Source organism: Neovison vison, chromosome 11 (assembly GCF_020171115.1).
Source record: "Neovison vison isolate M4711 chromosome 11, ASM_NN_V1, whole genome shotgun sequence".
In the NCBI taxonomy this organism is placed as follows: domain Eukaryota; kingdom Metazoa; phylum Chordata; class Mammalia; order Carnivora; family Mustelidae; genus Neogale; species Neogale vison.
In genome coordinates, this window is record NC_058101.1 from 69,391,098 (window position 1) to 69,411,601 (window position 20,504).

The following is a 20,504-nucleotide window of genomic DNA, read 5'->3' on the forward strand; positions in this document are numbered from 1 at the left end:
AGTCTGTGCCCAGGTCTCCCTCGTCAGACCTCTACCTCGGGCCAAGGCGAAGGAGTGGCAAGAGACGGGTCCCAGGGTGGTGGCAAGCTGAAGTCCCCGGGCACGGGGGTCATCGCCTCCCACTCTCGCTCACCCCCAGACTGGGCCGGCGCTGCCAGTGGCCGGGGTCTGGGGCACCTCCTCCCGCCAGTTAGAGAATCTTGTGTTTTTTTCCGGCCCCCGTTTCGGCGTGGTGGCTCCGGGTCACCCCTCACCGCCACTCTGCATCTGTTCTCCCCCAGCCCAAGCTGGACGACCGCCCCCGCTTGCAGAGGGTCGGGGTGCAAGGTGTCCGCTCACGGAGCAAGCGTGTTGGGTCATCTGGGGCTGGGTGGCCGGGGTACCAACTCCACTCCATCAGCGGGAAGGGAGCTGCGCCAGTTGCGAGACTGTCGCTGCCGCTGCCGCTGCCGCCTTTATTGGCGGTTGCTGGTGACATTGGGAGGAGACCACTCGGAACAAGCGGAGGAGGAGGAAGAGGAGCAGGGAGGGTGGGGGTGGGGGGAGAAAGTAGCAATTGTGCCAGGGGGCGTGTGAGCAGCCGGAGAGGCAGCCGCGCTGGTGACAACTTCTCCTGGGCGCGCGCGGCGGGGCGGGCGGGAGGGCGGGGAGCGAGCGCCGAGCGCGGCCGAAGCCGGGCGCCTGAGGGAGCCGCGGGAGCCTCAGGGAGCCGCGGCCCGCGCCCTGCGCCGCCGCCGCCGCGGCCGCCTGCTCGCTTCCTCCCGGTTCTCAGCCCCGGGTGCTGAGGCTCCGGTCTATAAATAGCAGGTTACAGCTCCTGCTCCGCGCGCACACGCTCACAAGCGAACGCAGGAAAGTCAGGCTAAAAGTGTCTGCTGCTGCTGCCGCCCCCCACTCCGCCTCCGGGAGAGGTAATTATCCGCCCGGGATCTGAGGGCTCGGTGGGGATTTTTGCAGGGTGGTGTGGGTGATGGTGGGTGATTCGAGAGGCGTTGGAGCGGGTCTGAGAGCGCGGGGACACGTCCTGGCGGGGGGAGCTGTCTGTTTTGCATTAAGTTTCCCAGTCTCCCTGCCTCGGTAGCCCCTCCAGCCCTGTCGCCGGCGGGTAGGATGAGCTGTCTCTCCTCGGTGGCCGGGGTACCTCTGTCACCGCGCTTGCCCTGCCGCCGAGCGCCCCTCGGCACGGCGAGCGCGTGGGCTCACCCTCTCGCTTGCACACACACTCTCTGGGCCCGGGGTAACTCTGAGCTCCAGCCTCGTCGACCTTCCAGGGCTGCGCCCACCTGCGCAGTCCTTTTAGAGAGGCCAAGGTGGCCCGGGGTTCTCTCTCAGCCCCATCCCGGCCGCGCCAAGCTGACGCCACCGGCCTCAGGAGAAGTCGGCTTTAAGGCTAGGGGTGGGGTGGTGGCGGGAGCGAGGGTGCCTGGTACTGAGGTTTCAGTTGCCCCATGTCCTGGGTTTTCCTAAGGAGCCCTTCTCCGTGACCACCCCCACCCTACGCCCCGCAACTCATTCCGGCAGAGAAGCCCGGCACGTCTCCTCTTGGCCGAGGTGCATCCCTTGTCCTACCCCAATGAGGTCTCGCTGATAGGGTTAGCAAGCGAGGGCCTGGGGTGAAAGCATGGGGAAGGAGGGTGGTGGTGCGGTCATTGTCCGGAGTCCGAAAACTGCGCTGCTGACTCCGCAACCTCCGGCAGGGAGGGCCCAGGCGGAAGGGTGTCTAGGAGCCAGGGCTGGTTCCTGAGTGGACTTTCAGGCTTGTAGCTGGGAGGGAGATGAGGATGCTGCATCTACACATACCTGTTTTTGCCCCTCCCTGTGCCTCTGAAATATCTTTCCTTTTGGGGGGTGGTTTCTGTCCCTGAGGACACAGTGAAGAGGGACCCGGTGTTTTCTGTTTGGGGACAGGAGGTTTTATGAGGGTGAGGGTGTGCATCTTGATTGGGTTGTTGCTGTTGCTGCTGCACAAAACTTACTGGAAAACCTGAGAGGGTTTTCTATTACTCCTGTTTTAGTGGTGCAGATTCGCTCCTTTGCCTCTTTTTTTTTCCTTCTCTGGAACCAGCCCCCCCCCCGCCCCCTTTCTGAGACGTGTTGTTTGAGGTCGTTACATTTTATGACTCCAGGTGTTACATTTTGCATATCTCCTTCCCCTCAGTGAGACAGAACTTGTTTATAAAGGTACGAGTTTATAAAATAAGTTAAAGCCCAGAAAACAGGATAATTTCGTCGTTTTCCCCTCAAGGTGGGCACTCTATAGCCCTTTTATAGATGTAAAACTGCATTTCAAAGACCTTACTTGTAACAGGAATTTTCTTAATGGGTCCTGGACCAGAGGTGGTAGTAATCTGACTTATTGCTAAAGCAGCATATGAGGTACAAGGGATCACCAACAGGGCAGCTGGCTGAAAATGTGCAAGTTGAGTAAAAAGGGGACTGGGCAAGTGGGCATTGTCTCACTTAGTAGACAGAGAAGTACGTTATCTTGTGTTTCAATATGTTCCAGTAAAACATTGATAATAAGTCAGAGTAAATGATTAATTGGTTTGTGATAAGTATGTGGGTGTTAAAAATTAAACCTCTTACATTTATAGTAATGTAAAATGTTACTGCCATGGAATGCTTTTTCAGCCTATTTCTTTAAAATGTGATCTAGAAGATTGTCCTTGAAAGGTTATGAAATTTACATGTGGAGAGAGTCTAAATGTTTGGTGTCATTAAGAAACATATGTGCTGATTGAATTATGGATCTTATTTTGGAAGAATATTCTCCTTGATTAGGCAAATCAATATTTATTTGTGATAAACTAATGACTGGTTAGAATGTACATATTTATAACTGTATTTTGCTTTTGGATCTTTTTGCTTTATGGATCTTTCCATAAACATAAGAAAACCCAGATAGACCAAGGGAGATAGTCTTCTCCCTCTAGTTGTTCAAAGAAGCACATGGTCAAAGTTATAGGCAGAGAATACTTTTAAAATGTTGGATATGAACTTTACTTTGGGAGTGCCAGTTGACTGAATGACGTCATTTATCATAAACTTTTTGTGAAAAGACTCAAACTCATCAGTTAAATTTATAAAACAATGTATTATATTTTAGTTGCATGAAATGGAAAGTTATTAAGCTTGGAAGAAAACCCAGATATTTGTTTTAAATTGTGTGAATTGGGAGTAATTCATTTCTTTTTTGAGACATGGAAGTTTCTTTTAGTACAAGTAATACAAGTCCCTGCATGGGTAGCAGAGTTAACTTTTACTACTTGGAGGTAAAACCCAAGAGAGCAATTCTCCTCAAGATACAGAAAAAAATGCAAACTGCTCTCATATTTCTTAGCAACCAACCAGATTTCTGTTTCTGGATAAGTATCTGACATCTGAGAATACAAAGTTAAAAGAATTATAAAATCATAATTAGTGAGTAAAATGCTCACTGGGTGTGGTGCATAATCAATGAGTCTTGGAACACTGAAAAAATAAAATTGAATTTAAAAAAATGCTTATTGAATATCTATTACATATTCTTATTTCAGTATGCAATTCCAGCCAGTATGTCTAATACTAGACATACCAATATCATGATTTTTGTAGTCTTTGTGGAATATGTTCTTGCCTTTTATGACCATGGGGATTCTAATAGATAGAGATGTGCTGTTTTAAATAATCTCAAGTTAAATGTTAATGTTCATTTCAAAGCTATGTCTTTCTCTTCTGTATTCTCTAATTTTTAAACATGTCTTATCTTTCTAAAGCCTTAGGGAATTTGCTTCATAGGCCATTTTGTTACTACTTATTTTATGTTGAGTTAGAAATTCTTGATTATAGACCTTAGGACACACTCATAAGTATACATACGTTCATATTCAAGCTTAAGAAATGAGGCTATTAGATAAATAATTTCAGCTTAAATATTTATTTTTAGATGCATCCAAATGATGATGATATAATCGCATTTGTGTGTGTGCGTGTGTATGTGTGTGTGTGTGTAAATACACATAGCCTTGGTTTTCCAAAACTTTAAATGCAGTATGTACCTAGAAAAAACACTAAGATATGTAAGAAAATTCTAAGGAATCTTCAGAGTCTCAGGCATAATTGTCATTTGAATCAAGATTTGTTAGTTCCTTCACTTTATACCTTTTCACTACTTTGTAGATTAACAGGAGAATTTTAAAAATGTTTTTGAAGTTTTATAGTAATATGACTAATATAATATAATATAATTTGTGTTGTGTATATATCTGTAACTGCAGTGTTTTTCCTTATATCAGGCATAGTTGTAATCACTATCTTAATTCCTGGAATTATCTTGTTATAGACCATATACCATAAGGCCAAGGGAATATCTAGGAGTTACAACTTAAGACATTTTACTCAATTGTAAATTTACTGAACATTGAGATGTCATAATAAATGTAATCCCAACATAGTGTGCAGAATTGGATTTCAATATAATATGTGTTGTTAAGTCATATTTTCCAAATTGAGTTTCTCCCCTCCAAGTACTAACCAGGCCCGACCCTGCTTAGCTTCCGAGAATTGAGTTTCTCAAATTGCGATATTTGGAGTAAATCTTTCTTCTGCCTTGGGCAGGCATATCAACTAGGTTTCTTGAGTATGTGGTGAAGACCTCAAAATAGCACTAAGAGCCTCAAAGTAGCCTTAATAGAACTAAGTGAAATAAACTTGGCAGTAGTCACTTGGTTAAGCTGATTAAAGGAAATCTTGAGAAGTTTTCTAGATCATGTGGCTTTGATCAAAGATTCCTTTGAGAATTATCCAAATTAAGATTTCGAGGCGATGGAGGTAACACTTCCCTTAAAGGAAAAATTCTTTCTTCTTCTGTCTTTCTTTCCCTCACTTTCTCCCTTCTTCTTTCTCCTGTGTTTCTTTTCATCCATTTGTCTATCATCTATTTTTATGTGACCTTGTGGTTATTAAAATGAATCAGTGCAAAAGGCCTAATGTTGAAGTCACTGAATGACATTCTCTATTGTCCACATTTCCAAGGATGGGAAATGTTTATAGGATATACAGGAAGCCTTAATACTCATGCTGATTTTAAATTACTGGAGTAACGTCAACATTGAAATCTCTAGTTTGATCTTATGAGATTAAACTAAAAATAGAACTCTTAAAAATTTCCATATATTGTTTTAAATATATCTTTCATTTGTAAATTTTAAGTACTTTAGAAGGAGAACCTGAGAATTTTATGTTTCTCAAAAAGGTGTGTGATTCTGAAAAAGTTAAGTAAAATGGTTTAAAGAAACCCTCTGATTATTTTTCACTATGAAAAAACTTAATTGACAGAAATATGAGTCTTTCACTTTTCACTTAAGTTCTTAAAATAGGTAGTTATGCATATTAAGTAGACCAAACTGGGGACTACAATTGCAAAATACAATGAAGCAAATAAAGTATACAACCTTAGGACAGTAAAATAATCTATAGCGATCCTTCCTTTAGTCTTTCAAATGATCTCATTTCATTTTCATGGGGATTTATTTTTTTAGTCAAAAGATCAGAGATGACCTATAGTGATTAGCTTAACTGAAACACAAAGAAATTATTCACCTCTAGGAAAATAAGGTAGAACTAAAAACCAGTGGCATCTGAAATTGAGATTATAACCTGTAGATGAGGTGAGATTATAGTTATGTCCTTAAGAAAGCTTGTGAATATCTTTAGTGATTTTTTAACATCCTGTGATGCCTTTTCAAACATCTTCATATGTCAAACTTGCCAGCTAAACACATATTGCATCTAGCTCATCAGCATACATCACATGCATAATAGAATATGTTGCATACTGGGTGAACAGTATTAAAAATAACATTAAAAAAAAACCAGACATTCCATGTCTTCATTAACAAACCTGTAGTTTTTTATATTTTCTAATCTAATCAGAACTTTCTTACATGAATTTATAAGACAGGGCTTATTTTATGGTATGTGTAATTTCATTTATTTTAAAAGTCTTCTTATATTGAAATAATTATAAATAAATATGCTTCCAATCTATCTTTCTGGGTAAATTTGCTTCAAAACAGAGCATTTCCACTTTCCTGAAGACATCCATTGTGCATTTGGCGTTAAAAAGACATTTAGCACTAGGTGGCAGTGTGCGATGCTTAGTAGCCTTGCGTCATTTAATTGCAATATATTCAATATTAAAGCTTTTCTTATAACAGAATTTATTTATATTGTGAGTGTGTTAATGAAATTGAAATCAACTGGCAGCTAAAACTTTAACACTATATTGAGAAGATCTATTGTTTGTAAGACTTTAAGACTTGATGGTAATATTTAACATACTCTGCTTTTATGTAGGGTTGCTTACATGAAGGATTGTTAGGAATTAATTAAATTAAATATGCCAGAATTCTGCTTATGATGGATTAAGAGAAAAGGAAGGGAAAATTAAGTGAATATGATAGGGAAGAAACCATATGGCCATTCTAAAATAGATATCATATTAACTGTATTTTAATCCTAATCCTCTCACTACACAGGCTGAGCAAGAACATTTTTTCCTAGGGGGTTGAATACTATGATTGTTAATTTTTTTCCTCTATCTCATTGCTGTTGGGACAATGCAAAAAAAAAAAAAGTGCAGATTGTCTTACTGATGCTTCAGCAAATCCCTTGCTATCCTCTGTAATAGTGATGGCCTGGCCAGCACAATGACCAAATTGAATTAGTTATGTATCACTACAATTTACTGGTTATTAGGACAACTGAAGTTTATCTACACCATTTTTCTTGGTTAATCTAGATGTATATATCTCTGTCTTTGGCTAAATGATTAAATAATGGGTCTTGGCAGAGTAAATCAATTTATTCCATCATCAGTGCTCCAGAATGGGACCTCTGCATTATTAAACCATGTGGCTGGAACTTCCTCAGGATCAGTTTGGTAGGTATTTCACCATGTTTACTGGACATGACTATTGTAGGAATGGAGACCAAGGGAAACATTATTCAATATAAATTGACATAATTAAGAAATATGCTTCCTTTAAAAATTTTTACAACATAAAATTTCAAATCTAATAACACGCAGAGCAACAACAAACTCACAAGTACCTCCAGCTGGCTTTAACAATTGTTAGATCATATCTATTCTTGTGTCAAACACAGTCCCACTCGCTTTTCCCCTCCCTCGAGTTTCTGAAATCAAATCCTAGAAATTATATCAAAGGAAATACCTTTGTGAAGTAGTTATTTACAAAAAATAGGGGCTGTATGAAGGGCAATTTAAAAAATAATAGTTGCAGTTAAAACACTACATATTTCACTTAAAAAGTCTGAAATCTTGATATCAGGTGAATTACGCTCTTGACTCTGTTTCTGGAAAATATGGCAGACTTTATATAATTAGGGAAATAATTTCAATTAAGGTTCTATCTCAAGTATATTTTTAATTGCTAGAAGTATGTAGCAATGTTTCTTAAACATGTTAGGTGGTTATACATACTTGATAAACCAATGACTACATTGGGCTTCTTGGATTAAGAAAAATGTTGACTGTATACCTCATCATCACAGTTCCCTTATATAACATTTTACTTCTAAAGAGGCAGACATAGAGCAAACCCTTGGCATGCAAGAATTCAGTTTGCAGAGTCAATATTTTACCATTAATCTTACAGATACTTGACATATAGTAATCTATAGTTTTGCTGAAATGAATTTAAATCACTCAGTCCTGGAAACTGACCTTTCAGTGAATGAGCTTAGCCAGTGACCAAGAGGTTATACCTCCAGGTGATTTTGTGCTCCAGGTAACATGGCACTTTACGTTCTTGGGCTAATTATCCCTGATGAGTGTATTTCAGAATATGGGAATCTGAGAGTTGCTCCTCCCCTTTGAGAATATCATGGATATTCTAAAATATACCTATTATATTTTGTGTAGAGTTAGAATTTTAAATAAATAAAATTCTTTCAGATTTCAAAAAACTGATGGTAACCACTATGTAAATCTTTGAGACTATTATGTGTCTAAGAGAAAATATAATTCCATAGTAGTGAAAACAAGTAATTTATATTGAAAGGGTTCATCTGTCATGCCATAGTTTTCATATGTATGAATTATATGGGGAAAAAGCCCCTGTATACTTTTCTTAATATTAGACCCATGATATTTTGACTTTATTTTTGAAATTTACTATAATGTTTTCTTTCCTGGGCTGTTTTAAGGCTGCCTCCCAATTTATTCATGCTATTCATATTTCCACTTCTCATTTTATATTCGGGTGGGAGTGAAGAATGGTACATACTTAGAATAGTGTAATGAGAAATAATTGAGCCTGTTGGCTTCCAGTTGATTTCTGGGATTCTTTCTTTTCTTTTTTTCCCCCTACTCATTTTCCTCCTTGATTATAAATGTAATAAATCTCCATTGAAAAAAATTTGGCAAGTAGACACAAATCTTAAGAGTCAGAAAAAAAAAATCACCTGAAGACAATATTGTTAACATTTCATCATAATTCTTTCTAGGATTTCCCGTGACTGTCTTACAAAAGATTGACCTATTGAGATTAACCTATGTTCAAGGGGTGTGTGTGTGTGTGAGAAAATGAGTATTCTAATTATTTTTCCACTTACAATTTTGTTGTTCAATTCAGTTTACACTTTGATTGAGCAATGTACCAGGTAGTATGTGCCAGGTACTGTGCTTGTCTTTGTTCTAGTTTACTACACTGAATACAAAAGAAAAATTACTTTTACCATGCCTGTAAACAATTTTTCTGTCAATTTTTAGTTGCTTTCTGTTAGTTAGGCCTATAGATCATTATCATTTGTTTATTCTTGTTCTCTCAACTTAGACTTTTACCTTATTGTAAAAGTCTTTTGCTGTTACTACGTGGTAATGAGTATTTCCTGTATGACCTCATTTTCTAGTATTACTTTTCTATATTTTTCACTGTTATCTTAGGAGTGATTTCTAGAAGTAGTATACTGGATAAAGGGCTTGAGCTTTTTAAAAGCTTCTTAACATATATTGCCAAATTGCTCTCCAGAAAAACTGCACCTACTTCCATCCTCCCTGAAAGAACATAAGTCATATCTTCATCCTCAGCAGGGCTGAGGGATATTTTTTTTTAAAAAAATCTTGTTATTGGGAAAGGTGAAGATGCTTGTTAACAACACCACCACCAATATCATCATCAATAATCACAACAATAACACTTACTGAACATCTCTTACAGGCCATTCATCATGCATGACCTTTATACTATCTCATTTAATATTTACAACTGTAAGAGAAGAATATTATTGTCCCATTTTAAAGTAGAAAACTTATTTTTTGAGAGGTTAAGTAACTTATCCAAGGTCAGGCAACTGGGAAGTGGTATAATTAGGTCCTGGCCTGTGGCTGATTTTATTTTAAATCTAGGCTTTAAAGTGGTACTTTCTTGTTGTACGATTGTTTGATTAGACGAGGTTGAAGGATTTTGAAATTCTTATTTTCATTTATACTTTTTTTATATGAATTCCTATCTTCAGCTGGTTTGTGTATTGGAACCTTGGTTTTCATCATTTTCAATATCCTTTATGATTTAGGGGCACTATTTCTTTGAAATTTATGTCATCTATACTATTTTCTTTAACATATAAAAGTTGAAAATGTGTCTAGTGAAGTTGAATGTCATATTTCCACTATTGCTTGTTTTGCTTAGATAATACTTTCTCATTCATAGAACAGATTAAAATTTCCCTGAATTATTCTTCCCCTAAAAGAATTTACATCCAGTTCTTCAATGACTTTTTCTCTTGGGTCCACCCAACATTGTGATGGTGTATGGTATGAGATAAGACTTAATTTATCTCCTAAAAAGAGTTAAACATGTCCCAGCAGCAGTTTCTGAATAATCAATCCATTCATTCCCCATTTATTTGTTATTCTATCACATAATATCATAAATTGTCTTATTGTAAAGGTAAGTATACACACTCCTTCTTAGTGGGTTTCTGGTTTTGGTATGCGTGGTCTAGTGTTCCATCAATTCTTTTATTAATATCACACGGGTTTAAATGTTTTTATTTGATTCATTTCTGATAAGATTGATACTCTTTTCTTGTTGAATTTTTTCTGTGTCTATGTGTAGCTTTTAAGAATCTCACTGATATTTCTTCCAGACTCATTTTAGAATAATTTGATAAGCTGTCCCCAAAATAGTTGTAGAGTTTTCATTAAGTATATAAATGAAATTAAGGAGAATTGACAAGTTTACAATATCTAGTCTTCTTATCCAGGAATCTGGTGTGTGTCTCAGTAAAGTTTTGATATGGAGAATTTTTCATGCTATATATAAGGGCTTATACTAGACATCAATTATTTTGCCAAAGTACTTTCCTTTCTCATGTTTCATTCTTCAGACTGACCAAGGAAAAATAGAGCCTGTTCTATGCACCATGAGCCCACATTAGTTTTGCTCATTCATAGTCATATGTTTGGCCTAATGGCATCTCTTTGTCCCTTGAAGGAGGGACCCAGGAGGCCTGAAAGTTTCTCTTCCCTGTTACTGGATTACAACCTTGTTTTAAACAAATATTTAGGTTAAATCATGTTACTTAAATTATCTCAAGAAGATACCTTTAGTATAAATATTTAAAACATCAATATGAATAATTGTGCAACTTCAACAGCTTACTAATGAGATGTCATAAAATTGTCCAAAAATATGTATTACTTTGTATATCAATAGCATACAAGGCAGCAAACATTTCTCAGTTTGATACTTGGTTTCCAATTGTCAAATCCAGCATAATTACCTCTAAGATCATCAATTTTATCCCATTACAATGGTGTGGCAGGGTTGGATAACTAGCCAGAAGCTGTAACTTATTCATCTGTGTCTATACTCTAGTTATGCAGATTTTTAGAATGGAAATCTGGAAGTATTTTCACACACACAATATGTTCATGAGTTTCTTAAGTGCTATGTAGCTATATACTCCAGCTCTTTCCCACTGATCATGGTACGTTAAACAATTTGTTACTGGTATCATTCAGAAGATAATGTCTTGCTTTTACTAACTTGAGTCCTCCAGGGTTTTTTTTAAGGGGAGACTTATTTATCTCAGGCTAATGGATCCTACTTCTGCTGGCATTGTGTCTCAGGAAATTACAGATAAGTAGGAGAAGTATTATGTATGTGTGTGGGGGGGGTGTGTGTAGTCTTCAGGCCTTCTCATCTATACTTCCAATTCCAGTTTTATCACTTCCAAGGGCAATTCTGTGTGGTGGAATTGTGCATGTAAGTTATGTATGAGCTACAAGTATTAGGTGAGGTGGTGAGGACCGTGTTCATTTCCCTGCCTAAAATTGCAAGAGCTGACCCATGGATGGGATACCAAGTCAGGTTCTAGTAACATCTACTTTTCATTTCATAGGCTAAATATTCGAGATCAACAACAAAAGACAGCAAGAAAAGAGCTTATAATTTGCTTCTGTAAAGATTTTCTAATTTCTATGCCAAGGTTTATATATTCCTTTTTAGTTGAATGCTTGAAGTAACAATGCACTAGCAGTGATGAAAATCCTCTCAAAGCCTCAAGAGACTTTTTCTACCACTTGTTGAAATTTCCCTGTCAAAATCTCTTGGGTAATATGATGCTAAGAAAGAATATGTGAAAGAAAAAATAGACTAGTGCAGACAGTATACAGCAAAGAAAGTGTAATCTGTTTCTAGCACATAAACATTAATTATAATAAAAATGATAAAAATTCACTGAAAAATACAGCTTTAGTTCAAGAGGCACCTTCAAAGAACTTTAGTTTAACTATTTCTGTGCTCCATTGTAAGATGACCAACATTTTCTTTTGTTTGGGACTGAGGAATTTCAGGACTAAAAGGAAGAGAGGCTAGAGCAAATGGCATGGTTGGTCATCTTATCTCCACAAACATGGTGAAAAGTGTAAGGAAGTAATGGGTATAAGATTTTATGTAGTCTGTTGTATTCAGGAGAAAGAAAAGACAATTTTTGTTATTAAAGTGTTACTTCAACATTCTCTGAATAAAAATGATATAAAATCTGAACTCAAGTTGTCCTTTGTTGGCAGAAGCTCAGTATTTTTTATTTATGTACTTATACTTATTTATTCATAATTTATTCCCCCAATACTTCCAAAAATGGTTTGAGATGCCTTACAGTAAAGCTATGTGCAAAGATACTGAGCTTTTATAGCAGTTCAATAATAATGTAAAAAATATATTTTGGAGCTTGACTAAAAGTAGTATGCCTTAAATATTAAATTTGTTAATATGAATACTATCCAATGTAATATCTGAAGTGCTCTAGGTAGAAAAATATATTTTGGGAAATTTAAAATCTCTATCCAAATCCTGTGATTTTTGATAGAAAGCTAGAAATTATTTAATATTATAAGGCTCTCATCAGATAGTCTGGGTGAGGTACTGAGGAGAGGCCCAATATAGAAGAGCTCTGGATCCATCCAAATAGGAACAGCAGCTTTCTGTCACATGCATGTTTTTGATTCTGACTCCATGTAGTCTAGCATTAGACACAGCTGTTTTGCATTGAAAAGACTGTTGCATTTATTAAAAAGACCTGGTATAGGTCTTTGTTCTTCCAAATCTAGGCCATAGTGATTTGGGGAAAGTCATTGTAAGGTACCTGAGCCTGTTTTCTCATTTATTAAGTACAGATAATAATAACTCTCTCATAGATCTGTAGTGAGAATTAAGTGGGATTGTATAGAAAAAAAAGACACAAAATATACTATAAAAGCATAGTATTAAAATATTGATAATCATTAATTTAATTATTTTCCTGTTATTATGTCCTTACTCAGAATGATCATTTAGGACTTGATTATAGTTCTAAATGTAACCAAGGATCTATCTACATTCAATTCATCTTGGATAGGGGCAGGTGGCAGGTGTCTTTAATAGAGAGATAAACTTATTTGAATTTATCCAAGTTAATCTTTTTTTTTTTTTAGTTAAAACTTTCTAAGTACATGGGCATCTGGGTGGCTCAGTCTGTTAAGCATCTGACTCTTGATTTTGGCTTAGGTCATGATCTCATGCTTATGAGATCAAGCTGACTGATCAAGCTCAGCACTCAGAGTGGAGCCTGTTGGAAATTCTCTCTCTCATCCTCTCCCTCTGCCCCTCCCTCTCGCTTCTTGCATGTGTGCATGTGCTCTCTCTCTCTCTAGTGAAAAATTTTAATTGCAAATGTAATTAATTGACTCCATAGGTATAATAGATGAAATTCCTCATTTTTGTGTAGTAGCCATTGAGAATTTCTAGAATAAATGACAACAACATAAGTAAATTAAAAAAAAAATTAAATTGTCTTAGACAAAATTTAAATTGCCTTAGACAAAGGATTTTTTTAAAAAATACTGAGTTTAACTCAATATTCAGATAAGGTATGTCTATTCAGATGGCAATAGTCTCTACTACTCTGTTATCTTACACTTGACCCACTTCACCTATGTGTGCTAATTGTCCAACCCTTGCAGGCATTTGAGTTTGTATCTTCTAGAAAACAAAAACAAAAACAAAAAACCCAAATGGATTGCATAGTACTCAAATTATACTTTACCTGTACTATCACATAAAAGAAAACTTTAGTAAAAGGTAGCATATACTTCAATGTTATGTTTTCTGGTAGTGTTTTGGTTTGACTATACTATATGTTACTTACTGCTTAAAATAGAATAATAGACTTGACATTATTTTGTGAAAACTGAGAACCTAGTACAGATTCTCATCCAAATATGTAGTTATTTTTTCCTGTCAAATGGAGAAGGGCTAAGGAATTATCTATGGGCACAGCCAAGAAATGTTTTCTTTCTTTTTTTTTTTTTAAAGATTTTATTTATTTATTTGACAGACAGAGATCACAAGCAGGCAGACAGCAGACAGGCAGGCAGAGAGAGGGAGAGGAGGAAGCAGGCTCCCTGCAGAGCAGAGAGCCCAATGCGGGACTCGATCCCAGGACCCTGAGATCATGACCTGAGCCGAAAGCAGCGGCTTAACCCACTGAGCCACCCAGGCGCCCCCCAAGAAATGTTTTCAAAAACAATTCAGAGTCTACTCTGATGAGTTTCAAGCCATAATCTCCTTATCTATAAACTGGTTCATTAACACCCACTTGCAAAAATGTTATGAAGATTAACTATAATAAGGAATCTATAGTGTACCATGTCAGAACATGGTAAGTCTTCAAGCTCTTTTATTATTATGATTAATACTTTTTATTATTATATTAATGAACAAGGAATTGAGATATTAGTTATCTGACAGTATTTTCTAAACTTTTGACAGTAGAATTTTAAATGAAATCCTAGTATATAGAGTGATATGAAAACAATATGCTATTAAGATGGATACATTCTGTAAGTTCACATTTTAACAATATGCTTATTGATCATATCAATCATATCAATAGGGTCAATCAATGAAAACAAGGAGGTTCCTTTGCTGAAAACAATTACATACATAATTACATTAAATAAAGTCTGGACATATAGAATAGTTCTGCAGTTATATCAACTTCATCATGCAATTCATTTTTTATTTATTTTTAATTTCTCTTTATTTGATTTTTGTTCATTTGGTATTTTTTATTTTGTGTCTTTGTTTGGTTTATGTGGCTTCTTCCTCTATATTAGTAATTTCTCAAGGATGGAGACTCTTTGGCTCCAATATCCAGTAGAATGCATGGCACATGATAGGCCTCAATAATGTTTTTTGGATAAATGAATAATCAGCAGAATGGGGCTTACTCTACCTGAAAAAAATCACTGTGCTGTTAAAGGTGTTAGAACATGAAAAGGACTGGTAATGGTATGATAAAATAACTGATCTAAAAATGGTACTTTTTAGAAGAACTTTAATCTTTTAGTATAAGCCCTTGCTATCCCAGGAATAATCTGGTCTTTGAAAAGTCAGATGCATATGTGTGCTCATACATAAGTGTACACATGCACACGTATGTATGCTCCTTTATGCATGTGCATTTATAAGAATTAGTGAGGGACAAAGTGAGGGAAGTGAGAAGGGAATGAACATTTGTGGAGGGCCTGCCATTAGTGCTTAGCACTTACCTGACCTGAATGTGGTTTAACCTCCTTCAGGATATTTGCTACATCAGAGCCTATATAAATATGTCCATTGAAATATTTATTACATTTCAGCAGGTGGAATATGGAAAACAATTACAAACACCATGTAGAACTTCTTTTTGAGGCTGAGTAATTTGTAGAGTTTTTGTTTTGTCTTGTTTTTTTAACCACACCTTTCTAATCGATAAGAATTAGCATAAAAGGTTGAGATAAATTGGAAAAAGAAATCCTCATGATAACTCACATATATGCTCTATTCTGCTGAAAATAACAATAGCTAGTATTTAGTGAACAATAAGAGTGCTTTACTCACATTTCCTCTTTTACTCCCATCAACTGTATGAGGTAGGCACTGCTGTTACTCCCATTTTACAGGTGAGAAAATTAAGGCACAGAGATTAAATATAACATGGCCTAGTTACATATTTAGGAAGAGGTAGATCCAAGATTCTGATCCAATCCCTTAAGGACCCCACTCTTGCAATCTGACTCTTTGAATATCAGTAGTAGAAGTACATGGAAGCCTTATATTCTTCTTGCCAGTTCTATGTTGGAGGTTCTTCCCCTGAGCTTGAACTGGTAAGAAAAGAAGATGATTGCCCCTTTGAGGGTGGGTTGCAACCATGGTGCTAGAGGCAAGGTGTGCTGTCCGAGTTGTGGTCATGAAAGGGGAAGGAGATGGTTCCCATCCGAAGAGGAGGTCTGACTAGAAACAATGTAGATATCTGTAGGACACTTCCCTTTGCCATTTATTTGTTCTCTAAGATGGGAAAATGGTTATTTGGCTCTGGTTGGATCAATCTGTTGAATATAAATATATATAATATCTGGAGAATTTATGATAAATATGAGCATAAAATTGCCCAGCAATTGGAAACCTTTAATCATGCACTTTGAACATTCTAGTGAAAATTTTTCTGTGGCCTGAATAACATCATAGGTGGAAGGAAACATCTGCTGTGTTTTTCATGAGAGCTATAGAATCCAGTGTGCTTCATTTACAAGGTCATTTTATATGCATTGGGCACACTTAAAAATTTTACTTGTCACTGAATTTTCTATTCAGAACATTCCACATAAATAGAAATAAATGCTAACCTCTGTAAAATGCACTGGTTACAGCCATCTATAGAAGTTGGGGCGCCTGGGTGGCTCAGTGGGTTGAGCCGCTGCCTTCGGCTCAGGTCATGATCTCAGGGTCCTGGGATCGAGTCCCGCATCGGGCTCTCTGCTCGGCGGGGAGCCTGCTTCCCCCCCTCTCTCTGCCTGCCTCTCTGCCTGCTTGTGATCTCTGTCTGTCAAATAAATAAATAAAATCTTTAAAAAAAAAAAAAAGAAGTTGGCAGCTAACTGCAGAAAAACCACTGTACAGGCTGGATTGTTTTTCCCTCCTGCTGTCTTAGAAGGTATATCTTGAGCACAAAATATATTTTATATTTAGGAAGGATTTGTTTACACTGTATGGTGCCAACATTGTTAAGATTTATTTGTGCCATGGCTACTTATAGTACAGAGTACCAGTGGGACTTTATCTACACTGTAAGAACAATATATTTGAAGAAAATGATCACACCTTGGGTGACAACTCTTCATTAAGATAAGCATGCATTAAATCTCATTCTATGAAAAGTCTTCTATTTCTTAACGGAAGACAGTGTTGTGAGCTAACATTGTGTGACCATTGCAGATTTGTTTGCCAGTCTTTATGGGGAGGTTCATTTGCAGATCACCCAACACAGGAGCTTAATCTCAGGAAGAGGAAAAAATACTTTTAGACAAACACTAAGAGGAATTGGTGGTTTCAGCCTGATCATAATTCATTGAAAGCACAAGGGGATCTGTATGAACCATGTTCTTTAAATTAATGGATAGTGAGAAGTCTTTGTTCACCCTTGTGAATCCTTGTAGAAGACATTTGCAGAGAAATTGCTGGAGCTGCTCCCCTGTGGGGAGATGAATGTTTTAATATGCAAAAGCAGACAACTAACATTTCCTTTGCTCAACAGCACTCTGAGCTGTAGTCTTACTACTTTATTTTCTCCTCATAGCTTGTCTTCTTAACAACTTTCGCAGAGTCAAATAGAACCACTAATGTGAAGCCATATCCTTGGCTGACGCATGAGGACTCTGCTACGTGGAACACCTATGCAATTTGTGACCTAGATCTGGTGGAATTAATATCTATGTGTAGGTATGAGATTCTTCTGTTCATCCATTTGAATTTTCTACTGGAGTTACCAACATCAAAGTTAGGCACTGGGAAATGTTCTTAGGGGAAGATATATCCCTAAACTCTCTTACCACTAATTTCTAATAGAAATAAAAGCTAATACAAGCTTTATTTTTAATACCCCCCGCCCCCACAAATCAACTCCACTCATACAACTTGTCACCATCTTCTCCTCCTTCCTGGATGGCCAAACTAAGCCCCACACCTTTGCACACAACTTGTGTTCTCATGGAATCTTAGGGATCTCTACATGGCCATCATTCTTTATCTCTCCTACCTTCACTTGTCTGCTTCCTTCCAATGAACAATGAATACATGCAAGATTTTCACATGTTCAAAAGAGTAAAACACCCTCTCTACTGCATAATTCACTCCAGCAACCCTCATTTCTCTTCCACAGGTTTCCTATATTTTCCCATTTCAGTGAAGTCTGATCTCTACCCTCATAGCTCCAAAGAAACTGCTTTCACAAGGATCACTAAGAGACTTTGTGTTACATTCCATGGGTAGTTCTCTGTCTTTATTTCACTGGCCACTTGGTAATACCAGATCATGTTAACCATTCCTTTAAAAAAAAAAATCTTCCTTTGTTTTTCTTTACATTGATTCTCCTTTAATTTTTGAATATAAAATTTTTTATTATGTATATAAAATGTGTATATTACAAGAAAAAATAAACAACCATACTTTTATCTCTCTCTTCCAACTAAATTCCTCTTTAATTGGATTTACAGTGAATTCTTAGATCAATTTGGATAAACTTGGCCTCTTACAATGTTGATTATAATTTTATATCCATGATCCTAATGTAGCTCTCTCTTTCTCAGTGTGTTCCAATATAATTTAAACATTTGTTCTATAAAAGTCATCTACATCTCATGTTCATTTCATTTTTACATACCTCATTTTTACTGTAGTTATTTGAAATGGTATCTTTTTAAAAAATCACATTTTTATTTATTGAGTATCTGTGGTGAAATGGCACAAGGTAACAACTATGTTGAAATATCAAGGAGACTATATTATTTGTTTTAACTTCATTTTTTAAAATAAGATTGACCTTGGCCACTTAAAAAAATCACATTTTTAACTATTTGATAATCATATATAAAAATTGACCTATATTCAGCTACTTTACTGAGCCTTCTTGTTCTAACAATTGTTTTTCTATAGCTTTTTATTTTCTAAGTATATTTATTATAATCAGTCTATTACTAGTCATTGTTCTTGGTTCTCTGTTTATCTTAAGCTGCTTTTATTTGGGGCTTGCTCTTAAATAATAGTGTTAATTCCAAGTTTACAGTTTTTCTCTCAGCACTTTTAAATATTGTTCCACAGTTTTCTGGCTTCTATTGCTACTATTAAGAATTTTCTGTTAGTCCAATTGCAATTTCTTTGTAGTGACCTATCTTTTCTTTCTGGTTAGGGTAAAAGGGAACCACAAGGAAGAGTGCAGAAACTCAGGAATAACAGTGACAGAGCTGTTGGAGAGGGAGAAGTTGCTGGAAATTGGAAGAGGGGAAGATTGTGTAGAACAGGAGCACTGAGCTTCTGTCAAGAGGCACAGCCAGTCCTGAGGATGTCTCAGAGAAGAGTAAAGGTTATAAATGCCTGGACTTGGTCCCCTTCCTTCCTCTGATCTGCTTGTGCTCAGCACTGGCCAAAGTCAATCAGAAGACAGGGATCATGATATGATTCATATGATGATAGACGCAGGTCAGATAAATACAGGAGTATAGAGTATGGCAGAAAAGGGTGGAAAGAGGGGATCTGGAGGGTTTAAGGCAAGATATGTAGCCCATTGTATTTAGTTTCTTTTTCTCTTCACATTTGTTTCCATCATTTTCTCTCATTCTTGTTCCCTTCTCAAATTTTAATCTCATATTTTATTTCTTTAGTATCTCATCCATACTTATATTTGTCAGGTCTAATGTCTTAAGTCTTTAAGTTCTATAATTTTTTGTGTTCCTGCTGACTCTTGCCATGATGGCTTGTTTTATTGAGTTTATTTTCATTTTTAAATGTGAGCACATTTTGACTAAAGTTAATCTTTGTGATTCTTAAGGGACCAAAGAAGATTTGCATTTATTTCTGCCAGATACCATGGACATCCACAACCTTCCTGTATGAGTAGTGTCACTTAAAATTCAGACTCTTAAAGAATAGTTATAGATACCATTATTCAGAAAAGGCCATCGTTTTCTACTTTTCTGCTCAGATGTATGATAAAGGCAGACAGATTTCCTCATCTATTCCCTTTGGTAATGAGTGGAAGTTTTCCAGGCTGCCTTTTACAGACAGTACCTTATTTTGAGTATTGCAGTTGTGTGTGGGGCTCAGGGTCATCTTCTCTTTAGGACACAGATCCAAGACCTTAATATCAGTTCTGCTTCACCTTGGGGAATTGAAGGTCTAGTTTTCTGGTATTAACATTTGTCCCAGCCTTTCTTGATTTTTTATTCATTTAAATGTACAACTGAGACATTTTCTTATATATAATGGCAATTTATCTGAAGTCTAGGACTTTGGTGTGAAAGGAGATGACCAGTTTTGTTTTTTCACTTCTTGTCTTACCTTGTCATCCTTCTCAATGTCATTTCCCTTCCTGTCCTTTAAAATTGAGGTACTTCGGAGTTCTCCAATTCTCTGTTCCTGTATCATCTTACATTTATAAATTAATTATTACTTTAATTCACCTTCGATTGTAATCTCTTTTTGGGCCAGGATTGTGTTGCCAATTTTCACCAATACCTCCCTAATGTTTAACATAATCTCTAGCACCTAGTAAATGTCTAGTTCATATTTGTTTGAAAAAAATAAAAGATTGGGGTTAATGTGTCCAAACAGAGAATGATTAGTTTGTTGTACTATAGGGAGAAGTGGTTGGAACAGTGGCCATCCTACAATGGCTAAATACTTCAGTAAGCTTCAGTTTCTTGAAGTTTGCCCTTATCTTCAGGAAATACAACTTTGCTTCTGGACTTCCCTCTCCTTTATGTAGCAGGCAGTGTTAAATATTTTTACCCCTCCCTTAAAAATATATGCGTTGATAATATATGTGGACATGTAGAATTCTAAACAGCTGCAGTTGTTAGTGGGGTTTTTCTGTCTGCTGAGGGGGATATTATTGCATCTTTCCTGGTGAATAGTAAGAAA

At 37.0% G+C, this 20,504-nt stretch overlaps 1 protein-coding gene across 5 annotated transcripts in view; it reads left to right on the forward strand.

The window, feature by feature from the left end:
- Positions 1 to 841: 841 nt before the first annotated feature.
- INPP4B (inositol polyphosphate-4-phosphatase type II B) overlaps positions 842 to 20,504 on the forward strand; it is an 830,572-nt gene continuing 810,909 nt past the window's right edge. For all 5 annotated transcript variants that reach the window (XM_044268013.1, XM_044268017.1, XM_044268010.1 and 2 more), the window contains exon 1: positions 842 to 911. The gene's annotated coding sequence lies outside the window, so the exon portion shown is untranslated. The remainder of the gene's footprint in view (positions 912 to 20,504) is intronic.